The sequence below is a fragment of the Phalangium opilio genome, unplaced genomic scaffold (genome assembly GCF_054372755.1).
Source record: "Phalangium opilio isolate 3A_F unplaced genomic scaffold, DU_Popi_V2 ptg000031l_1, whole genome shotgun sequence".
Taxonomy (NCBI): domain Eukaryota; kingdom Metazoa; phylum Arthropoda; class Arachnida; order Opiliones; family Phalangiidae; genus Phalangium; species Phalangium opilio.
Window position 1 is genome coordinate 10,378,389 of NW_028324158.1, and position 22,463 is coordinate 10,400,851.

The 22,463-nt window shown below is 38.3% G+C and overlaps 1 long non-coding RNA gene across 1 annotated transcript in view; it reads right to left on the reverse strand.

Annotated features, from left to right (window-relative positions):
• The window catches only part of LOC149690561 (uncharacterized), a 159,042-nt gene that overhangs the window by 133,844 nt on the left and 2,735 nt on the right, over nt 1-22,463 (reverse strand). The window contains exon 3 of the long non-coding RNA XR_016383757.1: nt 17,734-17,805. This is a non-coding gene — a long non-coding RNA (uncharacterized LOC149690561). The remainder of the gene's footprint in view (nt 1-17,733; nt 17,806-22,463) is intronic.

The following is a 22,463-nucleotide window of genomic DNA, read 5'->3' on the forward strand; positions in this document are numbered from 1 at the left end:
GGTCAAAACAGAGACTTTAAGCCTTGGTCGCGTATTGCGTAACAATAGCAAAGCGGAGAGGCGAGGGGGTGGGAGGCGAACGGTGGTGAGCCGGAGGCAGGGCGGGAAAGAAACGTCTAAAATATATCCGGGCAATGAGAAACGTCGGGATTTGGAACCGTCCATTGTTTTTATACTATCATCTATTTGGTACCACCCTTCTCCTACGCTAGTTTTCTTTTCGCGTGTTCAAATCTTTTTCCTGCCCACTCCAAACCCCCCGCACCACCGGAAAAACCGGACATTTCTTCCCGCTGCCCCGGTGCTTTCAGAGGGGTCAAGTACTTGCAATTTACTTAATCCTAATTTTAAGATATCAAAAGAACTTCCGGTTTGGTTTAGAGTGAAACGGAGGATCATCCAGTATCGTTAGATAGGGTTTCAAATGTTACCAGTCCACTATCCATATCTAAAGTCTTTGTTTCCCATATACCAATCAGTGTTCTGATTTAATAAAACGAAGTGGTCAAACACAAGAATCTAATTTACCCCAGGGTCTTTTGGCATCACATTAAGGATATTAACGCATATAGTCGTTAGGACTGACTATACTTGAATATTTTAAAATATTGAGGTACAATTAAACTTTTTTAAAAGATTTTGTCCAGACCCTCGATGCATGCTCTCTCTTTTATTACGATGATTTTTTTACTCTTCCTTTGTTTTTCCTTGGTTTTCGGTCTACTATCCTAAAAAGTGAAGGGGGATTGGAGGTTTGGGGAGGGTGGTTTCGTATGGGAGGTATGGTTGGTGTCACCCCTGGCAGGAAGATGAAGTGTAGGCTCGTGTCAACCCTATATAACGTTACCGGGGCCCTAAATCGGGAGTGCCATTCGTCCTCCAGCATGGCTTTAACGCTCTACATGTTGCTCTTTTCTTTTCCTAAGCCTTGCAATTTTGTTTTCTTTTCTACTCTAGAAATACATTGTTTTCTTCAAATAAAATTGTCCCTTTCTTGCTTAACCTATCCCGAAATTGTCTTATCCGTATTTCGGTCGAGTTTTAAGAAATATGATATAAATAACGTAGCTAGCGAAATTAATATATTGTTTTCAGTATATGATGTTTAATAATAATAAAAAATAACGTTGAAGAAGAATTCCAATTAAATTTAAAGGGTTAGAGACAAACTTTGAGAGGTCAGAACTCCGGAAATTTAAAGGTTAAGTGAAAGAAATTCAAGGATATGATAGACTACATTCCTAACTATCCAACGGTACCAAGAACTTGAACCTACATTTCCCGGATCTCGAGTAATTAAACTATTTTTAAAAATAATTTAAAGTTTCGATATTAAACACTAGAATCCATTTTATAAACTAGTAGGCTATCCCAAATAAAACTGTAGTAGCAACAAAAACTCAATTCCAATTTTACAGAGAGCAAATACTCAAAATGATTGAATAGGCTAAAAACTTTTCCAGACTTTCAAAAAAATTCATGACAAGGGCTAAAAGAAAAAGTAGAAGATCCCCCAAATTCTTCCAATACCCAAATATACACACTCTAATCTCAGAATCTCAGGTGTGTATCGTTACGTAAAAACTAAAAAACTTTCTCCCCCTTATAGTGAAATGTATTCGCGGCGAAACATTGAATAGAAATACAACAGAGATTAGAGCTAAATCCGTCGTTAATGGGGCTTTCTACCATAGTAACCGTAAGATCACGTACAACATTCTTATATATAACTAAAAATTCCCCCCGGCAAGGTAATAAATCATGAGAGACCGAAGAGTGTTCAAAGAAGAGAAAAAAAGCCTTCAACAGACATGGTCGAAATCCTCTGATTCTAAAACCGATCGGTTTCCAAAGAAGGGCAGAAAATAATTCCACTTTCTGGATTCTTGGATCAATTAAACAAGAGAGACCAATATGCAACGATACAAGGTGTTTTCTACTCCTATCCTTCAATAATTCTCTTTGGATTTGACATAATTCAATATGAATAGCGTGGAAGCCAGCATTTAGGGGTTTGTTTACTAATGTATTTTCAATACAACCCCTGTAGAAATGTTTCACCCGCTGTACACCAATGCTCAGGGAGAAGCCAGCATCAAGGCTTGGCTAGGAAAACCTTATGGGCGTTAAAGATGTATACATAATATTAAACCTGGCAGGCTCTTAAGTTGTTAAGGTCGTCTAAACAATGGTTTGAAGAGTTTTATCACTTTTGGAAAACAGAGGAAACGCTTCATTTAATAGCTCCAAGATGAGATAATAGGTTCTTGGCGCGAAGGTAGTTAAGGTTTTTAGTTGGTATTGGAGCTGTCGTAGCTCGTCTCGCTCAAGAGGATCACGTGATGGAAAAAGAGAGCCTCTTTAATTACCGTAGCTGTCCTTTAACAGCTTGCCTGGCTCGCCAAACGTAATAGACTAGAAGCTCTCGCTCGGCCAAATTGAATTAGGAGTGGGCCAACGGACCCTTTCCTTTAGCTCTACCATTCAGGCTCTTAAAGGTTTCGGTACATCCGTATATATGTAGAGAGAATCGCCAAGGCCTAACTCTAGATTTGGAAGTACTGGCTAGTTCTTGGAAAGCGTTAGGCTTAACAATCGAGTACAAAAGTACTTATAACTTCCCCAGTTTATGATTGGTGCAATCAACCATATGTACACGTGCATTTAGATTGTATATTTAGCTTCCTTTCATAATTAAAATGGGCTTAATTTGTGGTGGCTAGATTGACCAAGGCTTAAACATTTCTTTGATCTATTTTAATGATAACTTTGTAGTTCTAATTAATTTTTATCTAGATTGAGCAAGACTTAAATATTTCTTTGATCTTAAAGTTTTCTCTACCAGAACTGAGGTTTTCCTACCACAATAACAACTAGGCCTAATAAACCAAAATAATCTAGAGTATAATACGACAACTACGACCCAATTAGCTAACCCATAATAAAAAAAATAAATTTTTAAAATTAAATTCTGAATTAAACAAGCTCTTCAAATAAACAGAAACAAAATTATTTCGTAATATATTTAAATTAATTAAATTTTGATAGTGAAAGGATAATATATCCCGGGGAAAACTTAATTTCAATTTGAAATTTTAATTTCGAGTCTAGAAATCTATTTCATTATTTTCATAAATTAAAATTATAACTTGAAGCGTATTTTACTTAATAAAAATAGAAAAAAAAACTGATCCTGTTAATCATGGTTGCCAGCTATAGTTCAGTGAAACAAGAGATAAAAAAGAATTGGGCCTCTCTCTCGCTCGCTCCTTCGCATTTTACGTCATGTGGGTTTTAACTCTCCAATTTTCGGGAGGTTCCTTTTAAAAAGGCGCCCCAATCCCCTTATTTCGAAGAAGCTTTTTATATTATAATAAGAGGATTAAGTGAGAACCAAACGTATTTAATGCCCATCTCCCTGCAGAGAGAGAGGTCTCGCTTTGCGAGATATAGGCCTAGCTAACCGGGCACCAGCACGTTCCATGCAACTGGAATCTCTTAGAGAAGATCGCCCAAGAAACTTACGGTCCGTGCAGCAGTGGAAAGAAAGAGACGAGATCATTTTGAGAGGGTATAAAAAAAATTCGAAAAAAGTTGGGAAAACTATATTTAAAAACCCTCTACGTAAATATTTTTTTTTTTTAAATAATTATAAACATGTGATTAGAGTGTAAAATTTCAATATCTGGGACTTCAGTCATTACATTTTGTTCCCTTATCTTTTACTTTTCCTAATCTTTGTCCACCAAGACAGTTTTTATGAATGAATTTTTGGCTTGAAAGTATGTATGATGCCAGTGATGCTCGTAATAAACAAACCCAAAAACATTTGACCGCCTAAGGTTAAAAAAACCCCTGGAAATTCGGTGTTGGTTGGAGTACAGAGCAGGGTTAGAAAGAAGGGGTCTTGGATTTTTGGGGGGTAAGATTGGCGCACTCCCAGCTAATTAATATTGGTTCCCGGAGCTACGATGCTTGAGAGCTCCATGTTTAATTGCGCTTTCAACGAGGCAAAGTCGAGGGGTAAGATATTTGAAAATATTCCAACGTGCAAAAACGCGAACCAACAAATTCCCATAAGCTTAGTTTCGTAGTATCGAATCCCTCGGACAAAGTTTTTTATTTCGCTTTAGGCAGCTTTCAAGGGTGGCCAAAAAACCCCTTTTTTACTTCATTCCTTATTCTACCGCATCTTGCCATTGCCATCATATGGATTTAATTTTTTTTCCCAGCACACACTAAAATCCCTTAAAAATTTCGAAGTACTCAAATCTTTTAAAGTGGCTTGAATAATAATAATAAAAAAGAAAACCGTCTCTGAATTAAGACAGGCCTGATAGATGAACATTTATATTTCCCCAATTTATTGAACAATTTTTATTTTCCAAAAAAAAAACTATGGAATATGCAGGGTGTTTTTTTAGTATTTCTTCTAATCTAAGTCATAACCTACATCTTCATCGAGGTTCAAAACGTACCCATTAAGGAGCTGTATTCTTTATACCGCTTTAATATCGTCATAACTCGAGCCCTTTAGAGTTTTAACAGCTATTCATACAACCAGAACAATTAACTGGATTATATTACAGGCTGGAAAACGAATTGTAAATTCGTTCAAGTGAATGAGAATCACAGTCTTCACAGACCACCACCACCAAAGTCTTGCAAATCATAGTCAAAAGCATACGAATGATAGAAATTATGAAATACCTTAAACATAACCACGTGCGTTTCCCAATTGCTATAATATTCATCTATTTTAGATGAAGTTGAAATTACTGTAAGTCTCGTTGGTCTGTTTTGGAACTGGAAGAGTTGGCCAGTTTTGAAATTTAAGAGAGTTGGCCAGTTTTGAAATTTAAGAGAGTTGGCCAGTTTTGAAATTTAAGAGAGTTGGCCAGTTTTGAAATTGATACTTCCAAACAAAACCCTTCAGATATAAACAACAGCTCCATATATATTTGAAAACTTCAACATTATTCCGCTTCTAACGAGGTATACTATACCGTATACCAAATAGAGATTGGGCCTTACTCTTGTATACAATACATTTACGGGCTAGTTTACAAAGGAAAATTATACTCCCCAAATTAAATTGCAATTTGCGCGAACAACCAAGTCCCGGAGCTTCGAGCTTACATATTAATATTAATATGTTATTGTTATTATAGTAAAAGGAGGTCATCACGTACAGGGACAGGGAAAGGACAGAAGCGAACAAGGGGGACATGGGACAGACATCCTTCAATCCCCCATCCCCCTCCCCTTTTACTAGAATCACAATTTCCATTCCTGACGATGACTTTGTTCTGATTAATAACACGCCTTTCAAAACGAGACATTTCTAATCATTCAAAATTTTCCAAATTATAATTCCTAGTTCCGTTTTCGAACTAGAATTTCTCTGTCTTTCTATAAAGGCGTCGCTTTACGAGATATAAAGTAAATAAATTTATGGTTATCAAAAGTTTAACTCTGGTAGATTATTTTTCCACTCGACATATCACAATTTGAACAAAATTCAAACATATTTAATGACTTCGAGTTAGCTTCCTTCTTGGAGGATACAATTTTAAAGTGATTTTTGCTCGTTTTTCCAAAAGTTTAGTTTCGAGCAATTAAGCTTCAATTAGAAGCAGCTGTATTTAAAAGCTATTTCGTTTCAGCATTCACCCTTGCTTTTCGTTTTGAAGTTTTAATTTAAGCGTTTCATTACAGGCAAAACACCGTATATAAACTGTTTAATTTTCACGACTCTGAATAGGCCTAAAAATTTTAAATATTTTTTATACCTAACGTCACTCGTAATGTACATAAACTAAAGATTTTAATTTAATTAATTTTATGGTACGGAGGCGACATTAACAGTTAAATTTAAATCCAAATATGAGTTATAAATTTTCTACAGTCAGTCAATTAAGCCTTGGTCTAAATAAATTTCACTTACAACACTTTCGCTCTAGATAAGGTCTATTCGACCAAAGGAGTGAATGGTGTATAGAATTTCGAGAAGGGGTTATATAGAAGAGTGCGTTCCTTGCTTAGTACTGATTACTAGTTGGTTGCATTCCCGATAGAGTAATTGTTATTATAGCAGCCGCAGTCGTCTAGCCACTGGGATCTAACTGGCCGGCTTATTGCTTCTCCAGAATCTACAATACACGCTGGGATCTTAAGGCTTCTAAAACTCCTTTAAAGTCTCCTTATTTGGGCGAGTAGGTTGGCCACACACCGACTATTTAATCGAGGCAAGGCCGTAAACTCCAAAATCCAAAACCCTATAACGCCCCTTTTCGACGAACGAAAACGTCTCGGAATTTTCAGCGAGCGATTATGTCCAAACTGACTCGAGAAGTGAATTCTAATTTACTTACAGAGGAGACCACCTCTATATCCACCCTCCTCTCTCTCTCTTTCTAAATAGGGTTCATCGATGAGATGGTTAAGGAATTATGTTGTTCCTGACCATACATTTTAACAGTATCTTTACTTACAACAAAGCCATCTAAACCATTGCACCAAATGGGCGTGGGATTGGCCAGTGACCCTATACTCGAACATAAGGGCCTATGATCCCCCTTAATTATGGCAGCTTATCAGAAACCCAGTCAACATCAGGCGGAACCCATCCCATCTCCTCTTTTACTATAGTGTCTCCATCCCTTATGCGGTCCATGCATGGGGGGGGGGCGGCGATGGGGGAAAGAACACTGTCTTCCCGATCAAGACTTATCTTTCCGAGACTTTGATTTTCTAATTTCAATCTCGGGTATTAACGGCGTGGCCGGCCGCTACATCTCCTCCTCTGCACCCTTTGCCGCTCTCTCTTTCTCTCAACTTTGATCCACAAGCGAATTATCTTTATTTAATATTAAGCCAGTGCAATGGTGTGGTGAGGATATTCGCTCTAATAGTTCAAGCAGAAGGTTAAAAGGTTATATATACGTATCGTGTGGAAGGAAAAGCCGCCAAGTCAGGCGTACCCGTAAAGGAGTTGACCGTTATAAAAGGATATAGAGTATTTTGGGGGGTTATTATTGAAATGTAACAACTAGTTTAGTTACTGCGGGCTTTCTAAGATGCATGAGTAACAAAAGATTCTTATAGGGTATAAAGGTACAGCTTGATTATGAGCGAGTTATTAGCATGACTTATTATTATTTATACCAGGATTTTATACAGTAAACTTTAGTATTATAACTTTTCCTAATTGCAACCTTTAATTATGTGACGTCAGAACTCTGGTAATATAAGAGATACGGTGAAGTCATTTGACTATGTTATAGGTCTATTTCTCCCCTTTCCAATGATATTAATACTTGGGGTTTTCAAGAATCAGGGTCCGAGTAATTACGCGAAATGTTCATAAACGTCCTCTCCGTAGGATTAACATGGACATATTTACACTACGCCTTTTAACTCTGATTCTATAAGAGATGCGGGGAAGTCCTCTGAGTATGTCATAGCCCCATTTCTAAAATTTCTAAAGATAATAAATAAATAAAGAGTTACAAAAATCAATCAGGGTTCGAGTAATGGTAATAGTTAGCTGTGGCATAGGGGCTTGCCACCACCCCTCTATGCATTGTAAAAGGCGTTAGATAAGTGGCAATAAGTCGCAAGATGACTTGGTCCAATTATATAGCTGAACTGAACTTTAAAATAAGGTAATTATTTTAAATAATCCTCGATCTCAAAATCCAAAAATAAAAATTAATTTAAAAAAAAATAAAACATCTCTTTAATTAGGGAAATATATTTAATTACCAAGATGCTTACTTAATAAATAAATAAATAAATAAATAATTAAATAGTATTAAAATTCAAGCTAGAACTCAAAAATTAAGTATAAAATTAGGTAAATTTGGGCGTAATTGTCTGGGACCTTATTATTTTGAAAGTAAGCTATATATGCAGATTACCCTTCTTTCATTCTTTCTTTTTTTATAAAATAGGCCCTAATTAGAAATCCGATCTTAATGACGACACTATACTCCGTTTCCCAATCTAGTGAAAACTCCCATGAGGCACGGACACTGTAGCCCGTTCAATTATCGAGTTTGGTTTTAGGCTTTGGAACTAATACCCGGAAAGTAAATTTTTTTTCTTTCTTCTCCATGCTAAATTCTGACTCCTCACACACCTCCTCTCCCCGTGGGCTATCTTTTCCCGCTTTTTCCAACTTTTAGGGGTTTTCCTGGCATGGATTCTTTTAAATTAAGCGATTTAAGCCTATAATACGTTCGAGGTGAAAGATTTAATTAAACGAACGCTGAAGATAGGGGAAATTAAGCGCGATTACTTTTAACTTTAATCGCATTGACGCAATTGTTACGAATAGACTTTAGCACGTTCGTAAATACCCCGGAAAAGGTTCCCGCCTGTTTTTCAAAAGAAAATCCAGAGAGGTCTAGTACTTGAAATTTGCGGTAGAAATTTCCAAGAAATCTTTTATCTCTAACCTATTAAATCTTACGGAAAATTCATCAATGGAACCGTTGAGGTGTAAAATCAAAGGAGCTAATTAAATTAAAATGAAACCTCTCAAATATTATTTAAACCTTTCCTCAAGAAACGTAACTGTAAAGGAATTTTAAACTGAGAAACTATCCAGCCCCTCGGTAGATTCTATCCTAAGTTGGCGCCATTATGTAAAGTTTCCAAGCGCGCGGGCCACTTAACCAAAAAGGGCAAAGGAGAAAGAGAAGAAGGTTTGAATCTCAAATCCCACGGCGAGTTTCTAATGGAAGTACCTTCAAACTGCAGTTAGTTCCGCTACAAGGGGCATCATTTTGTTTAAAGAAGAAATTAAAACACGGAACCTCCTTTTTTAACCCACACCCCACCCCCGGCTGTCGAAAAATTAGGGAGTCGTTTTTTAAAAATAAAAGGGGGCTTCAATTAAACCCATGCGCCAATCAGAGTTGCTAGCGTCAATCAAACATAAGTTTATACGATATGTTCCTTCCATAAGTATGACCCTACCTATACTTCGTAATGCTAGAGACTTACAGCTCGAGATAGTTCTAGAACGACGGAAGCGAGAATTGAAGTACTACCAAGAAGTGATATCTAGTTTATTAGGGAGAAGGTATAAGATGCCCAGTATAAGTTTTCGCGCGCCATAGTCCCAGTCCCCCTTTCAAAATACAAGGGGGGACGTAAAAGAGGGCCGGGCTATTTCGCCTCTCCTCAGTCGGAAAATACGTAATTTTCGTCATTCGCGTCACGAACCAATGAGATGCTGGTTGTAATTTAGAGGCGGGGATTAACTCCAGACCTACGTTTGGACTGGAGATAAAGCTGGAAATGTGCAGGCGAATTTATACCTTCTCCCTAATAACTAGATATCACTTCTTGGTACACTCTAGTCCTATTTATTCTGTGCTAAGCCATAAACAGCGCGTCACCAGGCGTCGCTATACCTCGAATCTCATGACCTACCTCCCTCACTTCATGACAAGCTCCAGTTTCTAAGTTACCAGTGACAAACTTATGGCCAACATACATATCTTACGAACTTATGGATCTAAGAAATTCAAATAAAATAAATTCCGGAGTCATTTGTGTGTATTGTTTCTCCATGGCAAATATTCAAATATTTACAAGAATAATTGGATCGTAAATTCATGCAGAATACCCAGAACCTAAACTGCGCCACCATCTTTAAGATTCGAGCTGCTATGCTAAGCCTTGGGTGGGTTTATGTTCAGGCACGTGCGGAACGCATTTATTTTTATTATATCAGTATTATAATATGATGGCTGGATTTTTGCATATCAATGTTCCTTTAAATTTAAACCCTACAATATTTCAGTCTTTGGGGTTTAAATATTTGAGGTTTGTTTCTAACATGAATTTATTTCATAATTTCAAGAGAATATCGAGTGATAAAAATTAATACTAACGAATTGCAGTAAAAAATTAAATATTAAGAGACTCAATCCACTCATTATCTCTGTCTGCCTCTGGCAAAGATCCAGTCTTATTAAAAATATTTCTTATTTCAATCCTTAATTAGAAGTAAAAGTAAGAAGAAATAAAGGTGCCTCGAGCACCGAAAAGGTTTTTATAAAGCTTCAAAGGATTTTTTTTTAAAAAAAATTATTAAAAAGAAAATACCGACGCCTCAAGAGGTTATAGTACTTTAAAAATAACTAATTAATGTATTACTATATATTTACTAAATTATTTGCAATTGAATATTTTATCCAGTAAAATTAATTTCGTTAAAAGCAAAAGTGAATTTAGATAATTTCGGAAACGAAACTTGATAAAAAAAAAGAAGAAAGAAATCCAAAGGAGAATTAAGGTAAATTCCCCCAAAGTTAATTTATTTAACCGTATATTTATAATTAATTTCCAATTAAATATTAACCTAACCAAATTGAAAAATTCGCGAAGGATTTGCTGAAACTGCAAATAATTTTCTTGGTAGTCTAGAATATCATATGATAAAAAAAACGTCGGATTAAGTAGAGCTTATCAAGGTTATTAGACACGGAAGATTGACATTAATGATCTATCAATGTCACTAAAAAGTACTAAGGATAGAGACGAAAGTGTCGCTCGCTACTAAAACGTAATATATTGGTGTATTTTTCATTATAAAATAAATCTGATATAGACCTATAACAATTTATTTTTGACGACCCATTTAGTTTAATATTTCTGTCTATCTATAAAAAAAATTCGCCAAGGCCTGATATTATTTTGGTATAAGACTAATAAGCTTCCCAGAAACCCCTAGACAACACCAACAACAACTAAAATAAAACCTAATACAAATCTAATGTATCGGAACCAATAAGTTATAAACAAGAAACGGTATAAGTTACAACACCTAACTCAAGTCTACTGCAGATAAAAGAGAAAAAAGATGGACTAAGAAAAATACCTCCAAGATCACACGAGTTTTAAAAAAAAAAAGTTCGACCCATAAGTAAGGTATAATGTACTTCTGTTATAAACAGTAAACAGCAGCGAAAAGCGACAGACAACAGAACAAAAATAAAACTCTAAAATAGAAGAAACAGTGCATGGGGAAGCCAAAATAAAAGAAAAAAAATCTTTGGTATTGACGTTTGGCCTTTCTACACTACATTACAAATGGCGTGTTGAAAAGCAGGGAGAATGAGTGAATGAGCTCGAAAAGAAATATCTAGAAAACTGAGGTTGTTCAGTTTCTTTCTGTATCGGTTAATAAAGTAGATACTGGGGAAAATGTGGAAGAAACCGGTATACCACACTTATTAGCCATTTCATTCAGATACATTCATAAAATTACGTTGAACAGATTCGAATTCTGTTCGTGACGATTGAAGGAATGAATTGAATTAAGTGATTGTGTACGTGTCGCTTTTTTACATCACTGTAAGGCAGAGAGAAAGAGACACAAAAACGTCATTTTCCAGTGTACCTCTTTGACCAAACGTTCCAACTCACAGCAGACGCCAAAGACAACGCATCAATTTCCGAATTGTTCAAATTAACTTGATGACATCTTTCTTTCCAAATTTCCAAAACATAGTAAGCTTTAGTTATACTTTGAACGTTTACAACCGTTCAGTTCAATTCACGCATTAACCACGAACAACTCGTATACAGGAAAGGCGGAGAGAAAAAAGAGTTGAAGCTAGGCGAGAGAAAAAAGAAGAAAAGAAAAAAATCCAGTCGAAAAAGTACAGAAAATTTGGTGGACCTCTTTTTGGGGTGTGAGAGAAGAGATGGAGGTAGAGTGGGAAGAAGATGGAAGGTAGAGAAGCAAGGTGGCAATTTTCCGCGCTGCCGAACCGCAAATCAGATCCACCGATGGAAACGCGAAGTCCTTCTAGAACTAAAGGAAGATAGCCAAGGCTTAACTTCGGCGGCTCTTCCCCGAGTGTACCAGTACCATCACCACTACCACCACCACTCCTATTTCCTCGCCAACATCTCCCCACCTTAACGGTACACTACCTTTTCCCCCCTAACCTTTCCACGTTACCGTACCGTTCTTCCTCTAACTTCTTTTCCCTTCGCCAATTTCGACTCCCTTTTTGTTCCTGGAAGTTAGAGAAGCAGCCGCGCACGAGAACGTTCAACGTAACTTAGTCAACAAGTACAAGACCTAAGCCTTCGGTTGATTATCCACTACGGGATTTATATTTTACCCCCCAATATGCTGGGATTAACCGGGATAAGTTGGACGTGGAAGGGGTTATCGCGCGGGCAAAGACAATATAAGAGAGACAGGAGAGAGTCAGCAAAGAAATCGCCCGCTAACAAGGTGACGGCTCTAAAGATAGAATCGGAAGAACGGCGAGTTGCCCTAGCTCTCCAAGAATGGGGATGCGGTGCAAGATGAAGCAAGAACACAGTCAGGCAAGATGCGGCAGTCACAGGAATGGAAGAGGTGACGGCAGTGGTATAAAGGTTTACCGGTACCGTTACGAGCTTTGGCCCCTAACTTTGGTTGTGTTGGTTTTTATTTGAAACGATAACGGGAGGTTTGTAGTAGTCAGCTCTTGCGTATGTCCAGTAACGAATTCTCAATTCACATTTCTTAACTAACGTTTGTATGTTGGCGACATTGTATTTTTTGCGTTATTTTGTTCAAAATTAAGAGTTATGGGAAGTTAAATTTAAGAAGGAATTCATAACTTTACTTGAACTGATTCAAATTGAACTAGTCGACACTTAGTCTGACAACAATGCAGAGAGAGTAGGGGGACGAATTTCTTTTGCCCATTTAGTGAAAATGTCCACGAAAATTCTTCAAACATAAAAAAACCAAAAACGTGACATCTTGTTCAGGCAAAAAGCCTCAGTTTGCCAAGTTGCCTGCCATACCTGAGGAGCTATAAGGAGGTGAGGCGAACCTAAGTTCCATATATATAGGGTGTTCTTAATAGGACACCATGCTTGAAGGAAGGCGGAGTTTTACTATAGGGAGCTGGCGTTAAAGGCTTTACCAGCTGTTGTAGATGCGAATGAAAAACAAGGCATTTTTACAGCTTTACCCCATATGCAGCCCTACACGTCCACACACACGTATATTAGGACTGTTCACGAGCCGAGCTGAGCGAGCTTTTTAAAAGCTCGGCTCGGCTCGAGTCAAAAAAACGGCGGCTCGGCTCGACTCGAGCCGAGCTGGGTCTTGGCTCGGCTCTAGCTCGGCTCGGCTCGAAAATGATCGAGCCGAGCCGAGCTGGCTCGATTAATATACGCATGTTTAAAAAAATTGCTACTATCAACGTCAAACTTGAGAACGACTATAAATGCCATCTCATGTTTAGTAATGTAGTGGTTCAGTAAAATCCACTCGGTAAAATATGCTCAAGGTTAGAGACGATAGATTTTTCCCACGCTTTGTTTTATGTAAAAATACATCGGAAAGCTATTGGAGGAGAGAATAAAGACAAAAAAGAAAGCACTATATTAGTGACCAAGCTCGCGAGCCGGCTCGGCTCGATGCCTGTCGGCTCGGCTCGGCTCGATGCCTGTCGGCTCGGCTCGGCTCGACCATAAAAAAGCTCGCTCGTTAATTAATCGAGCCGCAAAAGTGGCGGCTCGGCTCGGCTCGAACTCGGCTCGCTCGTCACGAGCCCGAGCTGGCTCGAGCTCGTGAACAGTCCTAACGTATATGCAACTGGCTCGCGCCAAGATGAAATCTCGCTTGCCAAAGTCCCCGAGTGCTATAACGGGGCCTTCCTCTTCCGAAAGAGGCTTACCCAAAAGTAAAGCGGAGGATTGTACATTGCCCAAGAGAGCACAGGAGACGAGAAAAAATTGGACACAGAAAAAAAAAACCAACGGATGTCAGAAGAAAATAAACTAGAAAATATTAAATTTCCCAAATAAGAGTTGCAGGCAGCCCACCCTAAGTCCCAACTTTCAGTCGCAATTTTATGAAAAACAAACCCTTTACTTTAAAATTTATCTACTTCTACCAATGCGGATATAAAAATAAAAACTTTAGGAGCACCTTTCGGTCGCGTTCTCGTTTCGTTTCGTTTTTATTTCGTCGATCGTGTTTCTTCGACATTGCTTCCCTGTTACCCTCTTTTTCTCTTTTTCTCTGCTCCCAAAAACGAGTGACATTAGGCGAGTGACACGGACTTCTAACTTGACACGTCTTCTAGTTTATAAAACCCGATAGGGGGTTATAGGCGTAAAAGCACCTTTTGCCGCCTTTTTTTGGCGCCCTTTACGAAGGAAACACATTTCTCCTATTTCTCGTATATATAAAAATCTACCAATAGCTATTTTTTCTTCTGGAGAGAGAGAGACGCGGTGCGTTCGTTCGTTCTAGGACTGTTCACGAGCCGAGCTGAGCGAGCTTTTTAAAAGCTCGGCTCGGCTCGAGTCAAAAAAACGGCGGCTCGGCTCGACTCGAGCCGAGCTGGGTCTTGGCTCGGCTCTAGCTCGGCTCGGCTCGAAAATGATCGAGCCGAGCCGAGCTGGCTCGATTAATATACGCATGTTTAAAAAAATTGCTACTATCAACGTCAAACTTGAGAACGACTATAAATGCCATCTCATGTTTAGTAATGTAGTGGTTCAGTAAAATCCACTCGGTAAAATATGCTCAAGGTTAGAGACGATAGATTTTTCCCACGCTTTGTTTTATGTAAAAATACATCGGAAAGCTATTGGAGGAGAGAATAAAGACAAAAAAGAAAGCACTATATTAGTGACCAAGCTCGCGAGCCGGCTCGCGAGTCGGCTCGGCTCGATGCCTGTCGGCTCGGCTCGGCTCGACCATAAAAAAGCTCGCTCGTTAATTAATCGAGCCGCAAAAGTGGCGGCTCGGCTCGGCTCGAACTCGGCTCGCTCGTCACGAGCCCGAGCTGGCTCGAGCTCGTGAACAGTCCTAGTTCGTTCACATCAAAATATGTTTGAGAGTGAGAGGAAGACCTGCACGGGCGTTCGAGAGGAGAGAAGAAAAGATATTTAGGGTCTGCATGCAGAGGTGATAATGTATTTTTCCCATATAGAACGCCTGTAAAAATGTTTACCCTTCTAGGCATTAATGAACACTCTGAGTGAAAGCATTTAGTACCATTATAACCGTATAACACGTAAGTATGAGCTTATTGTACCGGCATTGCGGTGCAAAAATACATGAACTACCGTGTCTCCATCTTTGTTTTGTTCCTACAAATCGGAGTAGGATAGAGAGATGCATAGCCTACTGTGATACCAGTTCTTAGTTGGGTTTGGTTACGGGTAGAGAGATAGATCATAGTTGGTAATAATTTCCGTTTCCGGCAAAGCAGAAACCTAATAAAAAGCCACGAAGCTAAGCTGCCCTTCCCCCTTTCGTTAACGGTTGGTTTGTCCTAGCAAATACCTTTTCCCCACCCAGACTTATGAGGAGTGTGATAGCCTTACGGTAACAACTTCGTTTTTGGTTCGAACGCGGCTCAGTTCTATAAACCTAAGGATCATATGAGCGAAAAATCAAACTTAAACTCATATTTTTTCTCCTTGAAAAGACTTCCTGTCTATTTCAAGAGAGAAAGAACTAGAGAGAGAGCTGGCAGAGAAAGTGAGTGAGAGTCTAGCAGAATTGCAAGTACTCGAGTTCCAGCGTCTCATCTCTCTTTTGGTGTATTGAAGAAGAGGATTCGGGTCGAAGAAGGCTTAAAAGAAAGAATTAGCCACGAGTGACAGTTATCGGGTTTAGGTCTTATCATCTTTTAAGAGTCGAACCGGTACCGGCTTCGACAGAGCTAAGCCTAACCTACAGCTATCTCCTGTCGCTCGAGTCTACCAGAAAAATAGATAGCCCCGAATAGACAAAAATATACCGCATCGAGGCATTTTACTCGCTATAGAAGATTTCTAAAGGTTTTAGACTACCCAACAGCTTGTTTTACGATGGGTTTACTGTCACAAAGGCGCGTTCAGTCGCACGTACCGATAAAACCGGACATGTCTTTATATCTGATCGGTTTTTCTCGATGAACACACCCAAAAACGTCACTATAAATTCCTTAAAATGTTATATTAATGATCACTAAAATTATCAGGCACCAATAATCATAATACGATGGATTAACTGTCACAAAGGTGCGTTCAGTCGCATGTACCGAAAAGACACGTCATCTGCTCGGTCTTTCTCTCTGAACGGCGCAAACACCCAACACCTTCATTAATATCCGTTTAATCCAATTAAAGAAAACTTCGTTCGTTGTTAAGGTCTCGTTGATAATTAATTTGTCTACAAGTTCTTAAACCATTCTTTCTTCATGTCACCATTTCAGACTCTTCGTAGGGTACTATTGTTTGCAACTCCTCTGTACTAAAGATAACAGCTTAAAGAGCGCGAAAGAGAGTTAGCTATAGTTCCCGCCAAAAATCTCTTAAAACTCAAGACTTTAGATAAACAAGACGAAAAAATCTTTTAAGATATGGTTAGTGGCAAAAGCCCGTGGAGAGTTAAGTTTCAGACGTAAATACGTCTTTGGGCTCGGAAGTAAATCTTCATTAAGATATTTTAGAGTTGTGGGGGGAAAAAGCGGAGCGGCTCCAAAGTGAAACGCGAGCGTTTTAGGCTTAAGTGACGCGTGGTAATACAGATGGTATAACCTAAGCCTTTTTGTTAAAGTTAGGCTTAAGTACAAGGGTATTTTTACAGAGAATATGGGTCAAACTAAAGAAAATATTGAACGTATCTTGGGGCAAAGTAAGTTAAGGGATGTTATTTTTTAAATAAACAAACGAGGAAAATAATTGACGTTAAGAAGTTCCATATAACCTAAACAATGAGTTATTAGCGTGGTTTATTTTTACAACACGTGAAAACTCCTAAATGTGTTGTAAGCTTACTTACTTAAAAAGGATCGAATTTGTTTCAATTAATTCAATAGGCTATATTTTGAGGTGGTTTAAAATTAATTTGAGATTAAGCAATCTCCTTGTCCTAAACACGTCATAATTTCCAGCCTTTCCCTGAGTGTTGAGTTCCATAAAACAGGGTTTCCTAACGACATCATCATAAAAACAATGACAATTTCAACTTCCGAAAGTGGTGTGTGTGTAACTAGCAACTTCTTCTGTAAGTTACTAAAACCCAAAATCATAATCCGCTTCTTGGAAAAAAAATTTTCCCTTTTTTCCCCCAGCTTTAGAATTGCCTTAAAAACGAGGGACGTTAAGAAAAAATTGGGTTGAAAGGGCGTAAAGATATTTTGTTGCAAAAGAAAAAAAAACAGTAAATCCGCAGCGAAGAAAGTGCAAAATTTATCTTTCACTTCAGATCCGTAATCCAAAGAATAAACCCTAGCGCCCCCCAAAGTGGAAGAGCTTCTCTCAAGCTATCAACTTATGAGAAGAGGTAAAAAGAAGAAACTTCTAGTTTCTTCCCATCTTCCCATACCCCTTAAAAACGGTATATTTGGTATTACCCTTTTTGAACCACGTTATTCCCCAGTACCACATTCCCTTTTAAATTAAGTAATTCCGCTAAGCATATCATTCCACCGAGCCCTCTTTAGCATAGCTATGAATGAAACCGTAAAAAGAAAACAAGCTTGTTGAATATCTCCCAAAATTATTACAGATTTTTCTGTATATGAATGAATTGAAGTTTCAATTAAGAGTAAGGCACTTAAAGTTAAATGTGTTTATAGAGCAATAACTCGGATGAGCACTTAGCCAACTGCATTAGCTCTAATACGATCTCGATTGTATTACCCAATTATATTAATTGGTCTGATTAAAATATAAATAAGAACAAAAACTTACCTGGATTCTCTTTGATTCGTAGGCTGATTGGATTAAACATCGTTGGAGATTATCAAATTAAACACCAGTTTCCTGTGGAATAATTAATAAGTAGATTCTAATTAGATTCGTTAATTAGCATTAAGGTTTCTTTTAACTATAATTCTAGGCCTATAATTAACCTACTCATAACTTAATGAGGGTATACACAGGGTGTTGGTGATAAGTCTACCATAAATTTAAGGGCGACACGTTCTTAGGGTCAAACTCAGTGGAAAGTAATGGTCGAAGAACACGGGGTCTACAATGTTTAGTCATGGAGATATGCGCTTCCAAACACTGATTGTCCCCCCCCCCTAAAACAAGGAAATATCCACGCAATGCATGTTGATCGTTATTGAACCTTTAACTAGACCCCAACATGTTCTTCGACACTTTCCACTTAGTTCGATCCAAAAAAAGCACCCAGACCCTTAAATTTAGGACCAACTTATCAGAGCCAACACCCTGTACAAAATCTCAGATTATGGTTTCACTAAGCATGTTATAAAGAACGTTAGGTACATTTCTTTAATACCATGCACTTCCTGTTCGTATTAAAATTTCTGAAATTGTCAAAAAACTAAAAAAAGAAAGAAAAAGCCCTGACAGTCGATAAATTTTAAAAGCGTCCCGGGAGAGAATTTGGCGCAACTAAACCAAATAGGTCTGGTTACACTCAACCGACTTTTGATAATATTCCTACTGACTAAGAATTAATGAAGCGATAAAAATGTTCACAAAGTAACGTTGAATAGATAAAAATGTTGAATAGGAAGCCAGGGGACTCGACTAGCTCGCGCACCATCGTTTATACCCGCGGACTCGCAAATAGAACTTCGGCGAGAAGGCAAAAGGTTACGTATAATCGGAATAACCCGTAAACTAAAGTAGAAACGTTACCCAAAAAACACCCCTCCAAAATTTAAACTAATACACCGAGTGTTCCAACTTCCAAGAAGTAGGGTCGAAGTACAGCGGATTCTATGGACAACATATTTTGGAACACATCCCTGTTTGATCCAAACTTGACGAAATTTCGAAAATTATAACCCATAAATGCTAAAAGATATGTTTACAATGGGTTCTAGGGGCCATTTCGCGTCGAAAATGTAACAAATATAACATTTTGCGTCAAATGGTGACATGCAGGGTCGAAGTACAGCGGGTTTTATGGACGATACATTTTGGAACAAGTCTCTGTATGATCCAAACTTGACGAAATCTCGAATATTACAACCCTTAAATTCTAAAAAATATATGGCGTTCTACAGGCCATTTTAAGTCTAAAATGTAACATCTATAACATTTTTCCTCATGCACTAGGGTCACGGTAAAGAAGTTACGATCACCATTTTTGGAATGAATACCCTGTATGATCCAAACTTCGAACATTACAGCCCTGATAAACTAAATGATATTAGGATAAAAAGAGAGATCATCTTTGCTAGAACGTCAATTAGAATCGTACGATGCAGACTTTCGAATTACGTACTTCTGAGAAACGGGAAAAGTAAAACGCGAGGGAAATTTGAAGTGCAGTCATTTGGGTTCTATTCGCAAACAGAGAAAGTCGAGGCAATCAGATAGTAAGAAATGAAGAAAAGAGAGGCACAGTGGAAGACGACGGCGTATATCTATGCTAGGACCTTAGGCTCGACAACGGGAAAAAATTCCAAAGCATCTAACCTAGCTAGGCTAAGTAAGGCATCATTCCCCTAAGGCTAAAAAGGTTCCTTTTCTCGGCGAAACTCATTGAGAAGACGTATTTCTTTTCTTTTTTTCTTACTTTCTTCTATTCGGAAAAACGAAACGAAGACTCTTGGAAAACCCTGAGCCGATATCAGGAGTCTAATGGATGATAGGGGTTCTTTTTTTGCTACTTCGCGCCTTAACACGATCTTTTCACGCGGAACGTACAAAAATAAGACTACAGAAAACACGCTACCCCAATCCACCGTGATGAAATAGGCTCAGTTCACACGGCGTCGATTATAATAAATTAAACGAGTTTCCCCCATAATTAGAACCCTTGAATTATACCTTACGAAGCAAAATGTTCAATAAAACAAAACTTTCCATAAGTTCTCGTGACCTTTCGAAACTAAACCTTGATTTAAACACCTGCACCAATTTTAAGCATACATAAATAACCTTTAACCCTATAGTTACCAGTAAGTTCTTAATAAGAAGTGCACCGAAGTATAATTAATCTTATACAAGATAATTTCTGAACGAATATGCGAACATAACTTAAGGAAAAAAGAAGAAAACGTAGCGATAAAAAGTTACGTTGCGTTACGATCCATGGAGGAGAGGGCGGATTTCCCATAATGCCCCACGAGAAAATGGATAAAGAGAGAGAGAGAGAGAAACGGGACTAGGGCTAGGGTTAGGCCTTGGTCGGGTGTCAAGATAGTGGTTAGGGTTAACGAGACTAGACCTACCACTATCCTATCCGAGAAAAATGAAGATTTCTCGCCTAGCTAGAGATACACACCCCCTTGGTAAAAAAAAAACTGCACCACCTATCCCTATTCGCTAAGAGGTGGGAAAAGAGAGATGACATACATATAGGGAAAAAGGAATACGGAGAGATGCAGAGAGTGAGAGAGAGAGGAAAAGAGCTAGTGGATTGATTTCTAGGCGAGCGTCAACTAGCTAAAAGGAACGATTTGGCGACACGGAGCGAGGCAACCTCTCACGCTCGTGCGGTCTATATAGGCCCATATATAGGTCCGAAGGGGGTTATCACTTTTAACAGAAGTATATCAGTTAAGGCTCAGAAAATTCCACACGAGAACGGCTACAAATAACTCATATAAGCCCTGACTGACTGACAGTTGTCATCTGCAACGCCCAGTCCAAATGGCATTTAGCTAGGAAGTCTTCTGAAACTTATTTAGTTGGTGTACACCAGAATGTTTTGTTGTCGCGTTCTACCCTCGCGTCCTAATCTTTTCCTTATTGACCGTCAATTTCCGTAAACCCGATTGCCAGCTCCCAAAAACGTACCAGAATAAGTAGAAATTGTCCTTCAATAGTTTTACGAACGATAGCGTGTGGTCAATTGTGGCCAATCACATGAGAATTGGGAGTGCAATTCCCAACCGCTATCTGGGCTAGTAGGCCAACTGAAAAGCTTGTAGAATTCTGTTCGATTCAGTGACCGGTCATTCAGTTCCAAACCCAGGATCTACGCTATAACAACAAATAACTGGCAACCCTGAAGCGCATGCGCCGTTAAAGTTAAGAAACGTGGACCAGGAAATTTCTACATTGACGTTAATAATACTTCTAGTGCAGGATTTCTGCACGTGATTATACCACAGTGGGCCATCCATAGTATAGGAACGAAGGGATGAGGGTAGGGTGCTTGGCTCGGCCACCTTGGAATATTTATTGCGCCCTGGTTTGTTTCTACGGTCGATTATTATTGGAGATTGATACGGCCGATGTTTCTGGCCCTTCTTCACCCAGGCTATCGTATAAGGAAAAGGGGTCTTTATGCTACCATAAGGATCGACGTTAGCCCTAGACGTAACCCTTCCATACAGTGTTGGGGATGGGGGATAAGGGGACACACAAAATCGCTTTTTGGAGAGCCTATCTGTTCCGATTCGCTAAGACAAATAGGACGGCCACTTTTGGCCCGCGCTTCGGTCATGCGGGGAAAGATATCTATTGGAAACTTTGTAACATTTTTTTTCCAAAAAAAAAAAAAAAAACCAAAAAAATTCTCGATTTTGTTGATTTTTATTTTCGGAATTTTGTTTTGCGACGACGTTGAAATAAAATTTAGAGAGAAAGTATTGAGGTATTTGAGTCTGCAAAATGTCTAACCGTTTCTTAGTAGAGAGGTTAAGATATAACACAAGTAAAACAATAAATAGAAAAAGCTGGAATGTCTCTCAAAGTGCGTCGTATCGAACAATTAGCATTTCAAAAGTAAGTAGTGTTTATCTACAATATTAAAGTAGATACCGACAATTAAGTTAAATTAATCTTACGCCTATCTGTAAAGCAGACTACGTTGGGGGTACGATATGATAGAGTGTACCAAAAAAAAAAATGGATATTAAAATAGATACCCGCAATTAAGTTGCCTATCTGTAAAGCAGACGACGTTTTGGTACGAATTGAAGGACTATACTATAGGGCGTACCAAAAAAGGGTGATGGTCCAAATTTCACTTGAGCAAAAGGAAAATTTAAAAAAAAAATACCGATTTCTTAACCACTCTAACAAAAAGATATCATTGTTTCTCAACTGATAACTCGTTAAAATCGATACAATATATAATATAAATTTTACAGCGCTATTTCTGTCAAATATTTTATATATATATTGGGGGGGGGGCTATAAATAGCTGTAGCCCAGGCAATCAAATATTTATCAGAGATAACAGAGAAAAGAAGAATACAAATGAATAAGTAAAGGTGTTTTTCCCTTAAGCTTTATCTTCGAACAAGGGAGAGAAGCCGATTCATTCGTCATTTGGCAAAGCAGACCAATAATTCTATATTATTTCTATATATTTTCCCTGGGCCTACCTTTTAAAGGAAAAGTTATATAGAATTGACCGTCAAGGGCGAGAAAAAGTCGAGGAAACACCCTGAACGTAAAGGGAAGGTAAACCACGAACCGTGTATTTTTTTAAAGAAGTCTAAGTATTTCGTTTATTGAAAAGTAGCATTAAAAAAGACCAGGCG